General features: G+C 43.7%; 1 protein-coding gene across 1 annotated transcript in view; it reads right to left on the reverse strand.

Annotated features, from left to right (window-relative positions):
• The window catches only part of ASIC2 (acid sensing ion channel subunit 2), a 1,003,339-nt gene that overhangs the window by 381,374 nt on the left and 597,430 nt on the right, over positions 1 to 24,535 (reverse strand). The window lies entirely within an intron of this gene.

The raw sequence follows: 24,535 nt of genomic DNA on the forward strand, positions 1-24,535 counted from the left end.
ACGGGAGAGGCCACAGCAGTGAGAGGCCCGCGTACCGCAAAAAAAAAAAAAAAAAAAAAAAATTGAGGTTTGCTTTTGTGAATCTACGGTAGGGCCAGGGAGCAGAAGATGGATTAGGGGAAAACAGGACAGAGAATCCTCTTTATTATGTCATACATTAAAAAAATATGACAACCCAGACTGAAATCTCTTCGGTCGGGAGCCATTACCTTCAGGGCAAGGTCCAGGCTCCTTTGCATGGGTACAGGGACCTCCCTTTTCTGCCCTTGACTATCTTTCCAATCTCCTCTCCTGAGTCCCCCAACCCAGGGAATGCTCTTAAAACACACACTGATTGCTGTTACTCTGCAGGTTTGGGGCCTCAGTCTTGGCACGGACCTCTGCCTGGAATGCTCTTTCCCATTGTATCTGCTGGGCAAACTTCTACTCAATCTTCGAAATCCTGCCGCAGCATTTCAATGTCTTTCTTAATCCTTTCTTACACGGCAGAACTTCCCCTGCCCTGCCTGCACCCTGCCCTGCCTGCAGATAGAGACAATCACTTCCTCCCCTGACAGGTGCTGCTTCTGTATGCATGTCACTTGAATGGCAATATGGTAATTTCATTGCAAGTTTCTGTTTTTATCTCCCCTACTTCACCGTGAGCTCAGCCAGGCCAGGAGACTCCTGTCTTGGCTCCTGAGGTTGAATCAATAACAACATGTTGGGGTTGGTGACGCTGGTAAAGCCAGCTAGAAAGAAGAGGGGAAAACCTGCTTCTGTGCGCCCCTCCCCGGCCCCAGAGCTCCACCCTGAGAGAGGAAGGGTGAGGTGTGACAGCCGGATGCAAAGACTTTTGCTGAAGGCCACTGGAAGTGCTGATCTGCCCAACCCTTCAAATTGTTTTTAGCTGAGCCCCTGAGGGAAATTGAGTGAAGCTCCCAGGGTGGGAGGAGGGTTGTGATGCTGCTGTAGATCAGGTAATAAAAGCCTCGACCAAGGTGGCTCCATGCTGGGCTCCAGTAGAGTCATTCTAACTCTCTGGAGAAGAAGATCCTTCCTCAAGCTTCCACACAAACGCATCCCACTGCTAAAGGCTGAAATGGATGCTATATCGTGCCACCCAGATCCCCCTTCGGCTCTGAAGGACTTACTCCCGTACCTTCCTTTCCCTTCCATAGGTGCTGCCCTCCAGAGCATGCCCTAATCAACTTCCTACACGTTAGTCTCCAATGCGGAGTTTGCTTCCGGGATGAAGGAACTCAACCTTCAAGGATAATATCAACCTGCTGTTAAAGGCTGTTAATATTAGCAGACTGGTCAGAGTTGGTAGGCCTGGATGGTGACCTCCTAGGACAGTAGTAGGAACTGAGACTATAGGCAGGAGGGTGCTGTCAACAGGGCAACCAGGAGAACCACAGAGAGGACGGGACCAGCAGATGTCATCAGAGTGTGCTTACTCCTGGCCACCAAGCAACAGCCTGCCATGGCCATCTGGGTTAATTTTAGCAGCCGTGGGGAGGCAGCAGTGGGAGTGGGTCACACTTCCGATGGCACACTGATAGGGGTTTTCACCAGCTTGGTGCCGTCAACCATGTAATGCTGCACATTCGATTTTCTTCAAAAATACTCATTCTAGGTCTCAACCTTAAAGAGATTCTGAGTTAGCTGGTCTTCAGTAAGGCCTGAGGCTTTGTATGTTTTATTGGGGCTGGGGGTGGGCTTTGTACGTTTTAAATGCTCACTGGAGATGTCTAATGTGCAGCTAGGGTTGGTTGAGAACTATCAATATGGTGGAAAGGTGATAAGCTCTGGAATCAGACAGAGTTGGGGTTGAATCGTGGTCCTATTAGTGGGTGGAGAACTTCAGGTTGTAATTAATTTTTCTGAGCTTCCATTTCTCATCTGTAAAATCATGTAAATCATATATATTTCATGGAAATGTCCTAAGGGCAGCACGTCAATAGCAATAACAATGATGTTGATAATAGCCTTCAATCCAAGAAGCTATTATCATGATCGTTGTTACTACTATTTGTATTCATACTTGGCCTTTTCCTTCTTTTAGAGGGTAGAGTGTCCTATAGTAGACTTGCCATGCTTAGCCCCTGCCCCATTATGGGGGAGACCTCCTTATCCCAGTTGTAGCTACCTAAAGCCCAGCAAACTGTGGCTGCAGCAGCTAGATGGAAAACCAGTGACTCTCCTGGGGCTGACCAGATGACCAGACATTGGCATCCACAGTTACACTCCTGTTCACACCTAGAATAACACATGCAGCACTTCAGCCCTCCAAGATGACACTGGCAGGCGTGTGGCTGCTGTGTGGAAAACTAAGCAGGACAGACTCTGCTCATACACAAGGGCAGCAATAAGGCCCAGCATACTTAAATGACGTCCCAGGAATTGCACCACTTACCACGTGGCTCTGGACAACTTCTTTCTCCTCTCTATCCCTCAATTTCTTGCTCTGTAGAATATGGGTGGCTGATCTGGATAAATGACAATTCTGTTCAGTTTGGTGCTGCCCCCCGCCCCCTCTTGGATATGCCTTGGGGGACTGACTTCATCTCCCCCTTCTCTCACAGAGACTCCAATGCCAAAGGCCAGGGTTTTGAGAGATGCCCCTTTAGAGCAAGAGACCTGAGAGTCTGTCCTGGCTGCTGCCCACCCTGCATTGTAAGTTTCCCCATTTCTCCTCCTGCCATCCAGAACTTTAAATAGCCTCCAGCACACTATGTGGCTGCCAGAAGTTGTAATTAAACAATGTCCAGCTGTCAAAAAGCTGTTATAAATGATCTTTTTGTCTGCACCACTGTCTGGGAAGCCAGGAAAGAGAAACTGGAGGGTTATAAATATGAAGGGCAGAAGTTCAGTGGGGAACCTGGGGCAACAGCTTTTAGGGACCTTGAAAACCACTGAAGGTTTTTTGTTTCTTTTATTTAAATGTGTAATTAGTCCACGGAAGAGCTCCTAGCCTTGGCTCTATGAATGGATTTGCATATGGGATAACTTGAAAAGGATTGGGGAAATTGGTGTCCTTGTCTAGAGCTAGTTCTCCTAGAATGCAGTCACTACCCCTCTTTTAAAATCCAAACAGGAAAGTAAAAAGGGCAGGGACGGTGCCAGCAATCCAGACAGTTCTCAGATGAACTGCCATAATTTTCTCCCTCCTTCCCTTCCTTCTTTTCATCCTTCCTCTTTCTCTTCCAACAAATACTCTTGAATCACTATTATGTTTAGAGCTCTCTCTAAATGAGGAATATGGAGAAGAAATGCACATTTATGGAACACATAGGTAGTGTTGGATGTTGTATGTACATTACTCCACTTAATTATTATAACACACCTAGGAGATAATTATTATAAAACTCAATATTGTAGATGAGGCAACTGAGCCCCTCTGAGATTGAACAACTTTCCAGAATCACACAGCCAGTGATTAAAGGGCTGGGGATTAGAACTCCACAAGCCTGTGTGCTCCACGGAGGCAAAGGATGCGTATCTTCTGTGTATTGTTTTGCTAGGATGCCATGTGGTACCTGGCACAGAGAGGGCTTAAGAAATATTTACGGAAGGAGGAAAGGAAGGGGAGAAGGAGGAAGGAGGGAATCAACTCAGTTCTGTCAGACACCAAAGTCAGTAATCTCTCTATCATTGCACATTGTCTCTGGAAAGTACAACAGGCAGATAGATAGATATAGATATAGATAGATAGATAGATAGATAGATATAGAGAAATGTATGAAATAGTTGGGGGAAAGGAGTTGTTAAAACATGTGCAAAAACAACGTGATTAGAAAGCAGAAAGTTGGTTTCAAGTCTTAGAGGAGGTGGAGCGAAGGTGCTATGGGTGTACAGAGGAGGGATGGATCACCTCTAGCTGTAGGAACGAGGGGGGCTTCACGGAGGAGGCAGAATTTGAGCCTTGAAGGATGAGCAGGATTTGGACACCAAGAGGTGGAGGGCGAGGAAGCCTGATCGGATTGAAGGAGTGGGGGAGAAACATAAATAATCTCCCAGGGAAAGGATTGACCAATGGTCAGGGCAATTGGTAGCCGTCTGGATTGGAACCCCAGCCTAGGTGTTATCCTGGTAGGGTCCCGGGGATTTCATCTGGCAGAGCAGTCCCCTGTCTCATGGGTGAGTGAGAGGTGCTCAGGGTAAAGGCAATCCAGACTGAGTCTGGGTGAGTGTGTATGTGTGGTGTGGGTGTGCTAATGGGAGGCTGGTACTTCCTTCTGAGACTAATTAGGTGCCAAGAGGCCCAAGTGGAAATTCGTGTTTCCGGGGTAGGACTGTCATGTACGGGTCTATCAGGAACCTCTATCTGAGCCTCTGCCCAGGTGTGCGGGCAGGTTCTGCAGCAGCAAGAATGTGCGGTGTGGCTCCCAGGATGCTCACATTCTGCTGGGAAGGGGACTGAGACCCTGGGCTGTCCCTAGGAACTGGGGTCAAGTGTGGTGCCAACGAAGGTGATTTGGGGGGTAGAAAGTGTAACAGAGGGGCTTGGGAGCAGGAGGGATCCAGTCAAGGATAAGGGCTCTGACCTTACGTCTTCTTATCATTTGTCCCCAGCAAACCTGCCATCCCCAGCGGCACAGAGCACCTGGCCCGGTGCCTGGGGGCAGTGAAGGCTTGTCAAGTCTGTCATTGATCTGTGCCTTGCGTCTGTGAAACATCCCCTGAGAGTGGCAGGAACACAGGTCACAGGAACAAACAGCCCAATGGTTTGGGGGATCATTAAATAATTATAGCCAATGCCCATCACATTTGTGGAAAGGCTGCCTGGTGGCATCGCCAAAGGCCAAATAGAAACTCGCAGGGCTGTTGCAAGAGCCGTGGCTGCCCAGAACGGGAAGGCCTGCGGTGGAAACATTCAGGGTTAGCTTGAAAAGAGCCTTCCCCATCACAACACAAGAGAGAGCCCAGCCAAAGGCAACCATCGCTTTCTGGAGAGGGGTGACCCTTTGACCACCTCAAAAACCTGACTGCTCCATTGGTAGGGAGCCCTTGAGGCTCACTTTAGAGCATGGCATGCAGACAATAATTGTCCACAGGATGGGACTCCGGGGACAGGACGGACACTGGGGATGGAGTGGGGCTTCTCTGAATTTAGCATACCTGCCATCAAGGCCCTGGCAGGTATCCTGCTACCTGCCTGAGTGGCCTTGGGCATGTCTCCGGACCTTGGTTTTCTCTTCACAAATATTCATTCAGTAAGCACCTACTGAATGCCAGGTGCTGTGTTAGGTACAGGGGGGTAGGCAACAGAGAAAAATAATGATCTCTGCCCTCATGGAGCTTCCAGTCTCGTGAAGTAAACAAGTAATTGCACAAATAAGTGCATTTTACACATTGTAATAAATGCTGTGAGGGAAAGGACAGGGTGCTATAGGAGAACCTTTTAGGCTCAGGGATCAGGGAAAACCTCTTTGAGGAAGTAGCTGGGAGCAATACCTGAAGGATAAGTAAAAGTTATCTGAGTCAGCTTGGAGAAAGAGCTTGTCCAAAGGCCCTGAGGAGGAGAACAGAGTAATATATTTTAGGAACTGAAGTTAAGCCTGTGTGGCCAGAATGCAGGAGCAAGGGGCCATTGAAGTGACATGAGGCTGGAGGTAGGGGGCAGGAGAGGGGCTGATCATGTGGCAGCCCATTGGCCACAAGGAGGATTTGGGACTTTACCCCATGACTGTTGGGAGGCCATTGCTCCATTTTCTACAGGAGTGTGATCATTGGGTTCACATGCTAAAAGTAAAGTAAATAATAAGAGATGGAAAAATGATGACAGGAACCACAAAAATACTTGGAGGTTAAAAAAAGATTTGAACAAGTATTTTCACATTACAGAATCTATCTCATGGGAGTAATCTGCTAGCAGAAAAAAGAATTATGTACCAAAGTATTCTTTATAGTTAAAAAAAACCCAACACCACTCTGGCTGTCGTACAAAGAGAATAAACACTAATAAGTCTTGCTTGCTTCAGAATCGAATGAGAGAGGGATGTGAAAGGGCTCTGTAGGCAGTAAGCTGTGGTACATGTTTGGGAGGGACCTGAAAGTCTCCCATGGCCCCACTCTCCATCCGCTCTCAACAGCGCCTAAAATGCTGGTTATTTCAGGAACCTAAAGCTTTATGCCTATTAAAAGCGAAATCTCCCAGAGAGGGTCATACTTTGAGCGAAGCTAGACAAAGGCAGGGTCTCAGCCCCAAAGGGACCAGAAGAAATGCTTCTCAACCCTAGCTGCACTTTAGAGATACCTGGTATGGTAGCCACCTTCCCAAATGGCCCCCAAAGAGCCTTACGTCCTGGTATACAAGCCCCTATGTAGCCCCTCCCAGAACTTCAGTGTAACCAAAAAGATGTTGTGGAAATGATGGAGTGTGATTTCTAGTACTCGGACATAAAAGACATTGTGGCTTCTGTCTTGCTCTCCCTTTCATGGCTCTGAGGGAAGCTAGCTGCCATGACGTGAGGACACTCAAGCAGCCCCATGGAGGGATCCATGTGGCAAGGAACTAAGGCCTCCTGCCGACAGCCATGTGGAAAAATCATCTTGGAAACAGGTCCTCCCAGCTAACGTCTTGACTGCAACTTCATGAAAGACCCTGAGCCAGAACTACCCAGTTAAGCCTTCCAAGATTCCTGACCCACAGAAAGTGTGAAACAATACATGTCAATTGTTTTAAGTCATTACGTTTTGGTGTGATTTGTTGCATAGCATAAGTTAACTACTGTTACTAGGGAGCTTTAAAAAATATTTATGCTCAAGTCCCATCCCCAGAGATTCTAATTCGTTTGGTCTGGGGTAAAGTCCAAGCACTGGTACGTTTAAAAGCCCTCAGATGACTCCAATGTGCAGCCAAGATTGAGAACCACTGGACTAGAGTGTCACACAGGACAACAAGCAGGGCTTAAGTGTGGGGTATTGCCTCAATTTCAAGAGCTAGAATTCGGTTTAAGCCGAGGGTTCTATCCTGGGAGAAGGTGAGAGCCCAGTTTGAGGATCAGAGCCCGTAGTCACAATAGGCTGATTGTTTATCCTAGGGTCCACAGCTTCTGACCATGGGATCCCTAAATATCCCTAAGGACACAAGCCTACAGAAGGAAATCAAGACGCCTTAGTTGAAAGGAAAAGAGAAGTCTAGAGCCAAGCAGGTAAATCCTCTTTCAACAGATATTAGCTTTGTCTCATGAACCCTCCATTTGAATGAAGATATGCAGGAAGCCTGGTTATCCGCTGATGAATAGCCCTTCTACTTCCTCCTACCCGCCATTATATCTTCTGTCCAGACCAGGTTCCTGCCTCTGAATGCGCTCTTTGAAACTTAGGAGCCATGATGATGCCTGAGTCTGAAAACCTTTGTGTGTCCTCGAATTTCCATGGCTAATGGGATACTGTTCCCATCTCTGAACAATAACTCAAGAGACCTAACTGACTCTATGCTCTCTCTCATGCTATCTCCCTGATGAAACCTGCCATAAAATAATTAAAATGACTGTAAAGGGAGTCTCAGCAGACGAAAGACACTGGTGGGATAGTCAGATGCTGTGAGCTCAGTGCTGTATGTTGCGGCGAGTTGGCTGGTCTCTCTGACTCTCCTATGAATGGGCACTGGTACCACCCTGCATCTGTCTGTGATGGCAGAAGCATTGATAGGCACTGAGCATCTGTAATGTGCTAGGTGTAGGAGATACAGAATTCAACAAGACTCGACTCTCTTCTTGTCCTCAAGGAGCTTTTAGCTTAGACAGATAAGGAACTAGATGATACAGTGTGATGAGTGCTTCCCTGGGGGCCTGTGAGAGCACAGAAGAGACACCACACTTGGCCTATGAAATCTTTGGAGAGGTGAGATCTGAGGTGTTCTGTTGCCTGGGCAAAGATGGAGGGAAGTCGATACAAGAGGAGGAGCAGGTACAATGCACAGGTGCAGGAGCTTGAGGCATTTCAGGGAATTGTAAGCAGCTCCTTGTGGGTCTAGATATTTTCCTGGGACCTATGGCTCACAGGGGTGGCCCAAAGGTATCTGGTGAGTAGCACCTCTTTAAATGGAGCACCAGGCTGTATACAAAAGGGACACAGCGGACAGAATTCACCATCAGGCAAATACATCCCTGACCCAACCCTGCTCCATGCACAGATCCTACTCTTTCTTTTCACAGACCACGGATGACCCTTCCCTTCAGTGCCCCAGCCTCATGTTTGCTCCAGCCCCCATCTCCAGAACCATGACTTTGAGTTGTTTTCTCCTCTGCTGTCCGACTCACTGAAACCCTGGCTCCTGGCTCTTCTCTTCCTCCTGTTTCCTGCCTACATGTTGTTAAAACTGGCCTCCATATGATCACCCTTTCTGACACTCAGACGGGTCTCAGGGCCTTCTCTTATGAACTGTGTACACAGGTAGCCTTAGCATCTACAAGTGTCTTATAGGACCAGCAGCCGGACAGAGAAGGCCAGGGGAGTAAGAAACCCAAATGCCCGAGGAGATTCCGAGAGGCAAATCTGGAAGGGGCACAGGTGTGAAGAGTCGGGCACCCTGGGTTCAGCATGGGGAAAATGTGATGCGGGCATTAGCACAAAATCCTGGGTAAGGAGGTAAGGGGCTCCTGGATATTCCCTACTTCCTGTCACCGACCTTAGAACAAGAGTCACAGTGTGGATGCCTTCTGTAGATGTAGGGCCAGGAAGATGGCGTGAATAAGTCAAGGGGGTCAGTGAAACAATGGAGGATGCAGGGCCACAGCAAAGGGGAGCTCATGGTCCTTCTAGTGAGGGATGCTGCTTCTTCACTCCAGCCAAGTGTTGCCACGTGGGAATGTGGTGATACAAGAATAACCAGACATTGGAACTTCCCAAGACAAGCCCCACATCTGGATTTTAATGGAAAAGAGTTGGCAGTTCAAATAAAAACAAACCGAAAAACTATACATCGAAAAAAAGGCAGCATGGTTTTTGAATTTCACCGGCTTTCCACAAAAAGGTGAACAGAGTGATAAAGACGAACGCCACCGCCCTCGCCAAACCACAGCCAACTAGTGATAAGGTATCCCCTGAACCCTAAAACACAAGTGGGTAGGGACAAATCACCAAGCCCTGCATGGTCCCAGCATCGGTGCGGGAGGAAGCAGAGGGGAGCAGTGAGGTATCTGATGGACCTGAGAAAAGAAGAATCCCCACAGAGCCAGTGGATACTCAACGGGAAGCACGGGGTGGGGTGGGGAGAAATTTGAAAAGAGCAGTTGAAACTGGGAATTGTTCTGTCCAATCCACTAGTGGGTGAGTGCAAGGGGTCTGTGCAAGGTCTGAAAGGATGAAGCAGTTCAGATCGTATGAATACTCAAAGCTGACCAGCCAGGAGTCTACATGCTGATGAGAAAGTGCTGGGTGTGGGATCACAATTGAGTACAATAGGGATAATAGAACCAGAAAAGAAAGAAGATCCATGTGAACACGGGTAGGGGAAGAGAGTGAGGAAATCTCAGAAGGGGAGCTGCCATATTTTTAAATACTACACAAAAACAAAGAGGGAACTTTTGTAAAGTTCAAAAGCTACCCTGAACCAGGACTCTCACAAAGATCAGGGAAGTTGGGTTCACATAAAAATAAACCTCATAAAAATATTGAGGACAAAACCCACACAAAGTTATTAAAACAATAAATGCTGGAGAGGGTGTGGAGAAAAGGGAACCCTCTTGCACTGTTGATGGGAATGTAAATTGATAGAGCCACTATGGAGAACAGTATGGAGGCTCCTTAAAAAACTAAAAATAGAACTACCATATGACACAGCAATCCCACTACTGGGCATATACCCTGAGAAAACCATAATTCAAAAAGAGTCATGTACCAAAATGTTCATTGCAGCTCTATTTACGATAGCCAGGACATGGAAGCAACCTAAGTGTACATTGACAGATGTATGGATAAAGAAGATGTGGCATATATATACAATGGAATATTACTCAGCCATAAAAAGAAATGAAACTGAGTTATTTGTAATGAGGTGGATAGAACTGGAGTCTGTCATACAGAGTGAAGTAAGTCAGAAGGAGAAAAACAAATACCGTATGCTAACACATATATATGGAATCTAAGAAAAAAAAATGTCAAGAAGAGATTAGTGTGGGCTTCCCTGGTGGCGCAGTGGTTGGGAGTCCGCCTGCCGATGCAGGGGACACGGGTTTGTGCCCTGGTCCAGGACGATCCCACATGCCGCGGAGCAGCTGGGCCCGTGAGCCATGGCTGCTGAGCCTGCAGCAGCCACATAGCACAGGGAGATCAGCTCGGTGCTTTGTGACCACCTAGAGGGGTGGGATAGGGAGGGTGGGAGGGAGATGCAAGAGGGAGGAGATAATGGGATATATGTATATGTATAACTGATTCAGTTTGTTATAAGGCAGAAACTAACACACCATTGTAAAGCAATTATACTCCAATAAAGATGTTAAAAAACAAAAAACAAAAACCTGACGACCAAAAAGAAAAAAAAAAAGAACAAAGAGAATAAGGTACAGAATAATTTCTTTAAGACAGTGAAAGAATGACAGAAAGACGTATCCACAAAACAAATAAAAACTATACCTACTATTTCAAAATGAGCTAAAAGATACTAAAAAAATGACATGATCAACAAAATTGAGAATGATAATAATAAAAAAAATCCTCAGAGATTATATGAAAGATCACAGGACGGAATTAGAAGCAAAGAAAACAGTCATTTCAGAAATGAAGATCAAAACTAGAAGGAACACAAGAATAAATAAATATAATAAATAATGTCTTAAGAATAACAGAAGGTAAAAAGGAAGAAATTTTGAAGAATTGAAAGGAAGTAAAAAGAGATAAAAGGAATTTGAAAGAAAATTAAAATATTGAACAAAGGCATGGAATATCCTGTATGTAGCAGTAAAGGTCCTTGAAAAAAAACAGCCAAAGAACAGAGCAAATACTAGAAAATATAATTTAAGAAAACTTTCTAGAAATAATAACAATACTACTACTACTACTACTACTACCACCACCAATGAAAGATCTGAACTTACATATTGAAAGAACACATATACAGACTGTACCTGAAAAATTGAGCCCAAATGACCAATATAGCAAGACATATTCTGGTAAAATTACTATGCTTGAAGAAGAAAAGAATTTTTTTTAAAGTAGAAACCTATTTAGGCATCTAGCCCAAAAGAGGAACTAGCTTATAAGGAAAAGAAAAATTAGGTTATCATTAGACTTTCTGACAACAATGTTCTATGCTAGAAGGAATGAAGTAACATTTTTAAGATACTGAAGGAAAGAAAATATAACTTAAGAGGCTTATATCCAGAAAAACTGACTTTCATGTATAAAGAGCACAGAGAACTATTATCAATATGCAATAACTTAAGGAATATTATCCCTGTGAGCTTTTCTTGAGGGATTTACTAGATAACAAGCTTCAGATAAGCAAAATAACCAAAAAGGCATTGATATTAAGGCTTGGTGGTGAGCATTAAATGCATAGCTACTTATAAAATGAAGAATGAATGAGGGTTAAAGGGAGAGAGTACAATATGCAATGGCTTTGTGATCTGAAAATACCAATATAGCACAACTACAACAATTCTGGGGACAATGAGGGGAACATACGCAGATTTTTTCTAATTATCTTCAATAATCATATTTGCGATAGTAGTATTTGTACTATTTTTCTGAGACTGTTGAGCGGGTAAAATAAAATAAAGCAAGTAAAGAATCATGGGAAATTCCAATCTGATTATCTCCTGTATCTTCAAGAAACTAGGACACTCAGTTTGGAAGAAAGCAGACATAAATGTAACAGGGAAGAGATTAGGTAAAATCCGTATTTCTGTATTTGAATGGAAATACAGTATCTGTAGAGTATATATATTTTCTAGCTTTGTCCACTGAAAAGACCTAGAAATAATGACAAACCCAGTAGCAGTGAGCAACCCTAGTACACGACTGTGGTCTTGAAAAACCATTTCCCACTAGAAGAAATCAGGGCCTCCTGAGAAATGGCAGATTTCAGACCTGAGGCTGGAAGTGTCCAAGATAAGTTTGGAATATTTTGTCATACTAGATGGCAAAGAGGTTATCAAAGATCACTAGAATCACGTTAAAGGAAGCAGGAGCCAACTTAAAGATCTCTTACTCCCAAAGATGAGTCCATTTAACTTCAATAAGGGTAACTGAAATGGATTAAACCCATCACATATATTTAAACACTTGTGTTCATTTTACATAGTTATATATTTATAAATATATAAACATAAAGTATATATCTTATAAATAAATGTATATAATTGGTCAGCTTGGGAAGATGATAGGGAACTTTATCTTGAAATCTGATAAAGAAAGAGGATGGATCAAGCATTTATCCTGCCTTTACTATATGAACTATCTCTTTAATTGAAGTATCTCTTTAGAGCAGTATTCCAGTTAATAAATGGAAAAGAAATGATTGCATTGGAGTTATCACCGTTTATATCCTCTAACGAATGACTGAATCTAGGCAATGAACACCAATGGCTGCTAGCATCATAAAAGGAAAACAGGACATTAGTTGCCTTCTGATGTACCGCTTGTTATCTGGCCAAAGGGGTCAAGCTTGTGTATAATCAGGCCTCCAGATCCAGTTGCCCATTTATAGGAAATACAGGGCACATGAGTGAGAAGTCAGCAAAACTCAGACAGCAGGAAATTCAGATCAGATGGTGCAGATTCTTCAACAGATAAATTATTAGAAAAAGAAAGGGATGAAGGGCAACCTGCAGTGCTTTAAAATACCTGCCAACTTTTTAAAGCTATAGTCGCTAGAGGTGCACAATTGAGTGATCAAGCCATAAAGAAAACACAAAGAATTGTGCACTGTAAACATCAGAATATAATTATTGAAACTTTGGGGAGGAGGGCAGAGGCTGTAACTGGAAAGGGGCACATGGAAGGGGCTTCTGGGGACACAGGCAAAGCTTTATTTCTTGACGTGGGCGGTGGTTATGAAGGTCTTACAATAATATTATAATAATAATTTCTTCAAGCTGTACATTTATTTTGTGTGGTTTTCTGTATTTTCTTTATTTTAAAATTAAAAAAAAATTTTTTCAAACCCACATGTATATGTAGGCTAAAGATAACACATCTACCAGGCAACCTTGGTCATTAAGACTTCCAAGTTCAATTCTGCCTTGGAGGACAGGGTATTGGCTATAACATGGACTTCGTTTTTAAAAAAATTTATTTCTTTTTTCTTTTTATTTTTGGCTGCATTGGGTCTTTGCTGCTGTACGGGGGCTTTCTCTGGTTGCGGAGTACAGGCTCTAGGTGCGCTGGCTTCAGTAGTTGTGGCACGCGGGCTCAGTAGTTGTGGCTCGCGAGCTCTAGAGCACAGGCTCAGTAGTGGCACACGGGCTTAGTTGCTCCGTGGCATCTGGGATCTTCCCGGGCCAGGGCTCAAACCCGTGTCCCCTGCATTGGCAGGCAGATTCTTAACCACTGCACCACCAGGGAAGCCCCTATAACATGGACTTCTAACTGCATGTTCTCTCTGGCTTTTAGACATTTAAAGAAGAGTATCTAATGAACGCATAGAGGTCATGAGAGTAAGCTACAGGCTTTTATTAGGAGCCAAGAATGAGCTGAGTAATAAACTATGACTTGGCCCAGAGTACAGGGCTCCCTGCATTTGACATTTCTACCTTATGCTAACCAGAAGCTCTCTGGGGTCACACGGAGAGGAGTCCCAGAAAACGTCCTGAGAAATGTCTATTTGCAATGGTGGCTCAATATTGTTAGGTGAATTCTACTGTAACAACATCCAACATGCAAAATTTCAGGTTAATTGTGATATTTCCATCACGACATACATTTCCATCACAATTAGATTCTACCTTTGAAAGAAGCGTTTGGCTTCAAGGTTCCTTTAAATAGCAGCTTGCAGGACAAAGGTAAGCATTTGTTTACAGAATTGTAATTGCTTCACAGAGTGGAGAGAGGTGTGGGCTGTTCATTGATTGTGCCAGCCAGGGGGCAAACTAGGCAAAGTTATACCACGGGGGTCCCTGGCTGAGAGGGCCATTATGTGCATAAAAATGCAAAGAACGGGGGAATGTCATTCATTTCCTACTCCTCAGGCGAAACTCCCAACTTTTCTTCTTCATAAGCTTGGATCTTCACATAATAAGACATTTCTTTGCTAAGAAAAACCAGTGAGTTCAGGATTTCTGAATTATTTTGGTGAACATATTGGTCTACCCATTTAGCTAAGTAGTTAATAGTCAAATTAGTCATAAAGGCTGTTTTTGCTATCCTGGGGCTCTTTAGATCTCTGTTCCCTTCCTATGTTTGGAGACTTCTTTGTGGTATAAATTTTGGTGAGAAGATGGGACTATCTTTCACTGTGAAAGCCGAAAAGGCCAATTACAGTTGTCCTCTGTCTCTGCGGTGTTCAACCAACACCCAAGAATTCAACCAACTGCAGATGGAAAACATTTGGAAAAAAGATTCCAGAAATTTCCAAAAAGCAAAATTTGAATTTGCTGAGTGCAGGCAACTATTTACATTATATTCATCGCTACTTACATAGCGTTTACATTGTACTAGGTATTATAAGTAATCTAGAGATTGAAACCAAGCAGATCTATGTAGACGCCTTCCAGGTGACAAGACCCCTAGTGTGTCCCCTGCTTACTGGTCATTAGAAAAATACTGTGGGAATATACTGTGGCCTCCTAGGCCCTCCGTGAGTAGAGAGAGAAAGCAACAAACCTTAGTGATTGTGATTGGAAAAGTAAGGAATGCAGAGACGCAGATAGGGCAGTCAGGCAGAGAAATAACTGTAACTTAAACAATAAATCAGCCCCCAAGGACTCCCAGTTCTGTCTCAAAGATAAAGATATGAACTTCAGTCTCCTGTGGGTCAATGGTGGCAGAAGCAGGGTCTTCACTGGTCTAGTTCTAGAGCGTAGGCTATACTGCACAGCCTACCTATGTTCCTGCTTATCTTTTTAAACATTTTTTTAAAAAGATTTATTTATTATTTATTTATTTGTTTTTGGCTCCATACTCATCGATGCTTTATGTGCGTGGGGTTTGGGGCATGTTGAAAGCCAGGAGCAGCTGAGTTTCAGGAATAGGTTGTATGAAGTCAGAGAGAGGAGCTATGAGGAAAATCAGGTGCCTAATAGAGCCAGAGGAGCGCAGATGCCATGAAGGTCTCCATACATTTGTGACCATCTTCAAGAGGAGATGCTACAGAATAATAAATAAGGTCTTGTAAGACCTTGGCTGGCCTCTGGATCCACTGAGGAGCAGTGGAGGAAGCACTGTCTCCTGCCTGGGAGGCAAGGACAAGGCAGAACTGCAGAGATGGGAGTGTGGATGAGAGTCAAAGGTAAGAACTGGTGAAGGCAAATGAGGCATCACACAATTGGAAAAAGGAGATACAGAGCAGGACAGCTGAATTCTGGCAGGCTCCAGTCCTTTTATTTTTAATCAGGTATTTTCAGGTAAAATTTCTATACCATAATATTCACCTCTTGTAAATGTACAAGTCAGTGATTTTTGAGTTGTGCAACCATCATCATAATCCAGCTCTAGATAATTTCTATCACCTCAGAAACTTCTCTTGTGTCCATTGTCAGTCAATCCACATTCCTGTTCCCAGCCCAAGGCAAACACTGGTCTACTTTACATCTCTAAAAATTTGCCTTTTCTAGAAATGCCATACAATTGGATCTGGCTTCTTTCACTTAGCATGATGTTTCTGAGGTTCTTCCATGATGTAGTATGTATCAACAGTTTGCTTTCTTATTGCTGGATAGTGCTCCATTGCATGTAAATATCACATTTTGTTTATCCATTCCACAGTTAGTGTACAATTTGATTGTTTTCACATTTTGGCTGTTACGAGTAATGCTGCTATAAATATCTGCATACAAGTCTTTGTGTGGACTTATGTTTTCATTTCTTTTGGGTAGATACCTAGGAATTGCTAGGTCACATGACAATTTTGTTCACCTTTTGAGGACTTGCCAAACTGCTTTCTAAAGTGGCTGCACCACTTTACATTCCCACCAGGAGTGAATGAAGGTTCCAGTTTTTTCACATACTCACCCACACCAAGTATTGTCAGTCTTTTTGATTAAAGCCATTTTAGTAGGCATGTAGTGGTATCTCATTGTGGCTTCAATCTGCATTTCCCTAATGACTAGTGACATGGAGTATATTTTCATGTGCTTATTAATCATTTATGTAATTTCTTTGGTGAAATGCATATTCAAATCTTTCGCTCATTTAAAAAAATGGGCTGTTCGTCTTCTTATAGCTGGGTTGTAAGAGTTCTTTACGTATTCTGGATGTAAGTCCTTTATATTATTTACAATATTCATTTTATTTGCAAGTATTCTCTCCTAGTCTGTGGCTTATTTTTTTATTTTCTTAATGGCACATTTTGAAGAACAATTTTCTGTTCAGATAAAGTCTAAGTTATCATTTTTTTCTTTTATGGGCTATACTTTTGTTTCGTATCTATAATTCTTTGCCTCATACAAAGTCATAGAGATTTTCTCCTATAAAGAAGTTTTATGTCTTACATTTAGGTCTACAATCCATTTTGAGTTAATTTTTTTTTTTTTAAAGAAGATGTTGGGGGTAGGAGTTTATTAGTTAATTTATTTATTTTGGCTGTGTTGGGTCTTCGTTTCTGTGCGAGGGCTTTCTCTAGTTGCGGCAAGCGGGGGCCACTCTTCATCGTGGTGCGCGGGCCTCTCACTATCGCGGCCTCTCTTGTTGCAGAGAACAGGCTCCAGACGCGCAGGCTCAGTAGTTGTGGCTCACGGGCCTAGTTGCTCCGCAGCATGTGGGATCCTCCCAGACCGGGGCTCGAACCCGTGTCCCCTGTATTAGCAGGCAGATTCTCAACCACTGCGCCACCAGGGAAGCCCATTTTGAGTTAATTTTTGTGTATGGTATGATGTAAGGGTATAAGGTTTGTTTTGTTTTGTTTTGTTTTGTTTTATATATTGATATCCTATTGTTCCAACACCATTGGTTGAAGTGACCATCCGTCTCCCACTGAGTCGACTTGGCACCGATGTCAAAAATTAATTGACTACAAATATAAGGGTTTATTTCCAAACTCTCAGTTCTGCTTCATTGATCTATATGTCTCTTCTTATGCCTATACTACACTTTCTTGATTTCTGTATGTTTATGGTAAGTTTTGAAATTGGATAGTTTAACCCCTCCAAATTTGTCCTATCAATATCAAATAAGGGATATTGACAGTAGATCTCCTTTCTTGTGATGTCTTTGTCTGTCTTTGGTATCAGGATAATACTGGTTTTATCAAATAAGTTGGGAAGTGTTCCCTCCTCCTTTATTTCCTGAATGAGTTTATGGAAGATTGGTATTATTTCTTCTTTAAAAATGTGTTAGAATTCACCAGGGAAGCCATCTGGGCCTGAGCTTTTGGTGGTGTGTGAGGAAGATTTTAAATTATTTATTCAACTCCTCTACTTGTTCGAGGCCTATTAAGATTTTCCATTCCTTCCTGAGTCAGTTCTGATAACCTGTTCCCATTTGCCTGGACTTAATCTACAGAATGTCACTCTGTGCTGTGCAGCTGCTATGCCTCTGTGCTCAGTTTCTTAAGCATTTCTTATTTTTATACTTTAGCCTAGCTTCTTAGGGCCTGTCACTATTTCTACAGAGCTTAGTGGTCAGCCAAGTTCAGGCAGTTTTCAAGTCTGCCATGGTTTTTGCTTTCCACCGGGCACTCTCAGGTCTCCCTGAATGTTGGAGCAGCCTCCCAGTCAGGCAGATATGTGTAGAGAACTTATGAAGCCTCCTACAGTCTCTCATTTCCAGGATGTTCCTGGTACCTTTCTGGCTGGTCCTCTTGCTGTGGCTCAGCTCACCTGGGATCAACCTGAGGCTAGGAGAGCTGCAGATTCCCCATTCGACGGCTGGCGCAGGCTTTGCCTTCCATTCTCGATCAAGCCAGCCCCCTCTGGCAGTGAAGCTGCTGGTTTTCATGACCAGCGAGAATGCCCTAGACTCCTGTTGTTCTTACCTGACGTTCCAGACTATCTCACAAATAAACAATTCTCAATTTGTTATTTGTCTTTGGCTAACTTCCAGGGCCTTGACATGGTTGTTTTTGACAATTTTGTCTAGTGTTTTTTAGTTGTTTTTTGCAGAGAAGATGTGTTGACTTCTTCATGCCTCTAAGTCCTCATAGTATTTTTAAAACGCTGAGATGCTGGGTGGGTGTGTGATCTGTCAGCTAGGCTTCTCTTTGGTTTAAAGGCGCCATTGGGCATCTGGCAGACAAGGGGTATAAGCTCTTTTTGAAAAAGTCAAGATATTCTAGGATGATGCTAGGAAAGGTGTGAGTCGGGACACTGAAGAGTCTGAGAAGTGGTGGGAGAACAAGAGGTGATGGAGATGGTGAGGAGGAGTGGGTCAGGGAGGCAGAGGTGGAGGCAAGCACTGAATGCATCGTTCACTGGAAAACATGAAATTTTAAAAAATGAAAAGCCTACTTTCCATCCTTTAACGCTACCAACCTAACAGCCACTGCTTCCTTTAGTGTTTCCTCCCAGGCACCTGCCTTGGTTTGAACTTCCAGTCCCCTGGGGAGTGAGCACGTGTTAGGATAAGGATGGGAGTACTGGCCATGCCATGAGGAAGGTAGGGCAGTAGGGGATCAGGTGCCACTGGGAAGTGGAAATGGCCTGAATGTCAGCATCAGCTTGGGGATCTGGAGTTGCTGACCTCAAGCTCAGCTCTAACTTTCACATAAAGTTTTGGTCCTAATACTTTAAACCAGGGGTGGGAAAATTACAGCACGCAGGCCAAATCTGGCTTGTCATCCATGACTCTAAATAAAGTTTCAATGATACTCGGCCACACCCATTTGTTTCCATATTGTCTATGGCTGCTTTGGCGCTACACGGACAGGGTTGAGTAGTCGTGACAGAGACCGTATGGTCTATAGGGCTAACCTATGTGCTCTCTGCCCCTCTACAGAAAAAGTTTGCCAATCCCTGTTTTAAATTAAAACTATGATAGATAAACCCCTTGAGGCATGATAAAGTGGATAGAGCATCCCATATAAAATCAGAAGACATGGGGTCAAGCTTGAGGCATGATATTACAGATAGAGCATCACATATGTAATCACAAGACAGGGGATCGCATCTGGGCTCTGCTACATATCAGCAGTGGCACCCAGGGTAAGCATTGGCCGTCTCTGGGCACAAGTCCACTGGAAAATAGGAATCGGATGACCCATTTTGTCATTTGGTGTGGTTGTTCAAACAAAATTACTATATGAGGAAGCGTACTGCAAGCCATGTAGCACCATACACATGCTGTTCATCTTGACATTTACAGAACACCCACTTTGACCTTCTAAATCCCGTTTGGATCCATTTTTCTTGTGGAATGAATCCTACCTTATGTACCTTTCAGGTAACATCTGTGATGGAGCATTTTTTTTAGGTACTTTCCCTTGATTTGAAGGGGGAGCAGGAGACCATTTCCATCACAGAGCAGAGAAATATGGGATGGGAGAACTGTAAGAAACACTCACTCCTCACAGACACTCCCCCACCCCGGCCCATGCAATAGCTATGCTGGTCAGCAGCAAAGGAATGGTTTGAGGGCCACTTTTCTTCCCAAGGACACCCCTGCTGGAGAAGACGATCATTTAAGGCTTAATCTTAGGAATGATTTCTTTTCCCTTGAATAGTCTGAACATGGTAAACCCTACCGCAACAGCAAGGATAATTCAATGGTAGACATGGAACTAAAGTTTGGGTGAAAGTTTCTCAATCATTGTAACACTGAGTTATAACACAGAGCCTGGAACTCCCAGCCACTGTGGCTAATTTCACCAGCAATTTCCTCCAAATTCGAGAAAGGCTCGGCCAGCTGAGATGAGAATTCTCAGCGTGGATTCCTGACTGCAATGCTGAAGTCATTTGTACTCTCCTGGCAGGCCTTCTCAGCAGGGGTGGTGGAGGTCTCCAGGTTCAGGAGACAAAGGCCACATCTTCTCTCCCTCCTCGGTGTCTATAGTTGAATTACCTACAGAATGAGCTGTGATCTCCGATCACTTCCTGCCTGCCCCTGTGAGTTCAGGTCCCGGTGTTTGAATGCACAGGATCCAAGGGAGTTGTTGATTACATGTAATTGCCTTGCAATCAAATGGCAGGGGAGGACTTCTGAGAGCCTGATGGGGCCAGAGAGGTTAAGACTAAGGGCATCTGAAGAAAAGCAGAGTCACAGTCTGTCCCTGGTGGCAGATGTGTCCCAGGTGGCCTGCCAAAGATGCCATTAAACAAGAGAAGTCAAGGGGGCCTGTCAAAGGAGGAAAGTGTTTATCGGTATAATTATTTGTTGAAATGGAGAAGGCAGGAGATTGGAGCTAAATGGCCAGAGGCATGAGTAAGTGGTTAGATCTTGTCATTAGAGGGGCTAAGACAAAGAGATGAGTGAGGTTCATTAAGGGAGAGGAAAGCAATAGAAGCAGTTGTGAATAAGCAAGGCAGGGTTGTTCGGAGCCAGTCCTGTAAACACTATCTATCACTAGCTAGTTCCCTTTTTCTTGAAAATAACAGAAACTGATTTTGGCTAGCTTCAAGAGAGGGGAAAAAGGGGGGCGGGGACAGTGTTTGAAGGGATTACTGAGGTATCTTGTAGAACTGAAGGACTGAAATGCCTGCCAAGGATAAACTAGAATCAAGAGTTCAATTGCCATGGAGACACCAGGCATTTCCTTCTCTCTGACTCTTGCCATCTACTTCTCTTTGTGTCTTCTTTTGATTTTTACTTTTTACTGCCAAATGACATGTTTTGCTAACCAGGCTGTGGCTGCCGGTAGCTCCTGAGTTAATACGTCCTCAGTCCTTGCTACCTGGAGAGACTGAGTTCCTTTTCTTAGAGCCAGACTTCCTTGGAAGGACTCTGATTGGCCTAGTTCTGGTCAGCTGACCTTCGCTGGACCAGTCACACGGAAGAAGCGGGACAACTTCTGCAGTAAAAGCGGTAGATGGAAAGAGACAGTTCCCAGAAGAAAGAAAGTTTCTAGAAAAGAGAAAAATGCTGCAGAGAAATAACAGTAGCTTTCAATGACACCAGGTGTTCTGCAGGGTGATTTTTCCATCTGTACCCTGCGAGGCTTCAGGAAGATGAGGGCAGAATCTTAAAAATGCTGGGCAGAAAGCTTAATGTGGCGGGTTTTTTCCTTGACGCTGCCTCGCAATCACAGCATGGTCTCGAACAAGTCACTTCACCTCCCAGAACCTCAGTTGCCACACCCGTAAAGTAAAGCAATAATATCTGCCTGGTAGTACGGTTTGGTGGATTAGACGGGATGATACAGAGGAAAGTGTTTTATAAGCAGAACATCCCTGTTTTTCTCCTCCCTCCTGCCTGGTCCTTCCTGTCCCAGGTCCTCTGAGGCTGAGAATTACCCAACTAAACAATCACTGTGTCAGGGAATGTGTCCAAACCACAGTGTATCTGGATGAGGCAGGGCTTAATGGTGCCTTCATGATCTCGGTCAGCTCAACTCATCATGATCTCTCCAGAACCAACGCCTCCTGTAAACTTCTCACCCTAGAAATTCTTGCTGGTCAACGGTGAAGACCTACTCTAAGGCACTCACCACCTAAAGCCTCATGGGCTACCATGCTGCTACCTTTCCTATGTCTCCCCCATTCTCTCTTCTAGGCAGCTTCTTGACTGTGCCATCGTTATCACCTGTTTGCTTCTCATCCTCTGGAGAGCACACCGCCCTCCCAGCCCAGATGTCTCCAGAGACCTGATGCCTGTTCAGCATCTCTTTTGCAGTTACCTGGACACAAGGGTGTTTGCAAAGCTACGTCCTCCGTAACCTTCCCAGGAAAATATAGTGCTCCATATGAATTAATGGTCTAGGTCAGCGGTCCCCAACCTTTTTGGCACCAGGGACCAGTTTCGTGGAAGACAATTTTTCCGCGGACCGGGATGGAGGGGATGGTGTTGGGATGATTCAAGCGCATTACATTTATTGTGCACTTTATTTCTATTATTATTACATTGTAATATATAATGAAATAATTATACAACTCACCATAATGCTGACAGGAGGCGGAGCTCGGGTGGTCATGTGAGTGACGGGTAGTGGCTGTAAATACAGATGAAGCTTCACTTGCCCCCCACTCGCCTCCTGCTGTGCGACCCAGTTCCTAACAGGCCACGGACCACTACCGGACCGTGGCCCGGGGGTTGGGGACCTCTGGTCTAGGTAATCGAAAACCACTTTTTTAGTGTGAAAAAAACCCACAAAACCCTCATGGTGGCTGATTCTAATGGAAAGTTTCCCATTCATATATAGACCTTCTTATCTTTGACTCAGGAATTTCATATCTGGGTTCCAAAGCTACATAAGAGGATTCACAAAATAACTTACTGCAGCATTGTTTGAACAAGGTCAAACTTAAAAACAGCTAAACTACCCAAACCAAGGGGCTAGTTTAATAAACTGTGGTGAGCAACTAGATAACTATCTTGAAGATACTAGAAATTGTATTTAAATTATATAAAAAATGTTCATAACATTAAGGGAGGAAACAACTCTAAAAAAACGGTGGTATACAGACACTATCATTTTCTTATGCAGAAGGCATTTCCCTCTCTTCCTTGCTAATGATCCCTGATTTTATTTAGGTATAACCTCCATCACGGAACACTGTCTCCAGAATAAAGCCTGTTGCTCTAAACCAGTCAGTTATTGTTCCTACTTTTCACTGATTGGTTTAAGAGTGGCCATGTGACCCAGTTGTGGCCAATGTATACATGAGGGGAAGTCTTATGCTGGAGGATTCTGGAAGAGTTTTCTCTGTTTGTAAAAAAAAATGCACAGGAAGATGAAAAGAGCTCTGGAGATGGATGATACCAATGGTGACACAACATGAATATACTTAATACCACTGAACTGTACACTGAAAATTGGTGAAGATAGTAAATTAAAAAAATGGTTTTTTTGGCTGTGCCGCACAGCATGTGGGATCTTATTTCTCTGACCAGGGATCGAACGCACGCCCCCTGCATCGGAAGCACAGAGTCTTAACGACTGGACCTCCAGGGAACACCCAATAAATTTTATGCTACGTGTATTTTGCCACAATAAAAAAATAATTGAACAAAAAAAGAGAGATGTACAGAAAGAGATTGCCTCTGCTACTTTTCCTTCTGGGGAATGGGGGGTGGGAGAGTACTGTATCTGAGTGTGGAAATAATTACTAGCATAATGCCCTTCCATCCCAGTCTCCCTCCCTAGGTCCTCTCATCAGCTTGCACAGTTCATATGCATCTGTACACAGGTGACTTCCATAAGGACCGATCATCCGAACTCCACACCCACACATCCAACTGCTACTTGACATGTTCTCTTAGCTTTATTACCATAAGACTCTCAAAATTAACATGTCCCCAAATGAATATTTGTGCTGTATAGAAAAACTGTCTAACTTGCCCCAAATTTACCAGTTATACAATGAACTCTTGAATGCCTTTCCCAGGGTTCACCAATTGTTAACATTTTGCCATATCAAATGGAAAGTTCCATGTCTTCTGACCCCTCCTCCTTGGAATCTGCTCCCTTCCAGGGTTCCGTCTCTCAGTACTCAGCACCCCTATAAACCTTGTTGATCTTGACAGTCTGGGGGTTGTTCCAGACGCCTGCATCTTTCTCGTCCCGCCACATAAACCAACACCCAATCCTGTTAATTCTACCTTTAAAATAATCTAATCCATTCACTCCTCACCATTTCTGCTGCCATCACCTGAATCCATCACCAACATCTCTTTCTTGAACTGTTGCATTTGCCTTACTCCATTTTTTTTTTGGAATAGCTACAGTTACAACTTTAAAACACATCCAATTGTATCAGTTTCTTGCTTAAAATCCTCAATGGCTTATCCTCAATGGCCTATTCATTTCTACTCCTGACCTCTTTCATACCACTCAGGTTAGACATCGGTTCTATACCCCCATAATCCTTTATTACTTTTCCTTCTTAGTACTTTTCATAATTATAAGCATTAGAGTAGCTTGTGTACACATTCATTGCCTACCACTCTCCCCTATAGGTCGTGATGGTGGGGACTTGGATGGTATCAGTCCTTCTGTATCCCCAAAACCTATTCAGCATCAGTTAAATAGTTCTCGGCATACATTTGTTAGATGAATGAATATGTGAATTGAATTAATGCATCTCCTCCAGTGAGCAGATTTTCATCTGTTCTGAAATTGTCTTTAAAAAAACCTTTTAATATAATTGAGTTATAATAAACTGAACATATTTAAAGTAACACAGTTTAACATATTTTGACATAGGTATACATTTGTCACATATGATGATAATGCTCATCACAATCAAGGTAATATCCATTATCCCCAAAAGCTGACTTGTGCTCCTTTGTAATTCACCCCTGCATCCATACAACCACCTCCACCCCAGGGAACCACTGATCTGCTTCCCATCACTATGGA

Source organism: Physeter macrocephalus, chromosome 14, assembly GCF_002837175.3.
Source record: "Physeter macrocephalus isolate SW-GA chromosome 14, ASM283717v5, whole genome shotgun sequence".
In the NCBI taxonomy this organism is placed as follows: domain Eukaryota; kingdom Metazoa; phylum Chordata; class Mammalia; order Artiodactyla; family Physeteridae; genus Physeter; species Physeter macrocephalus.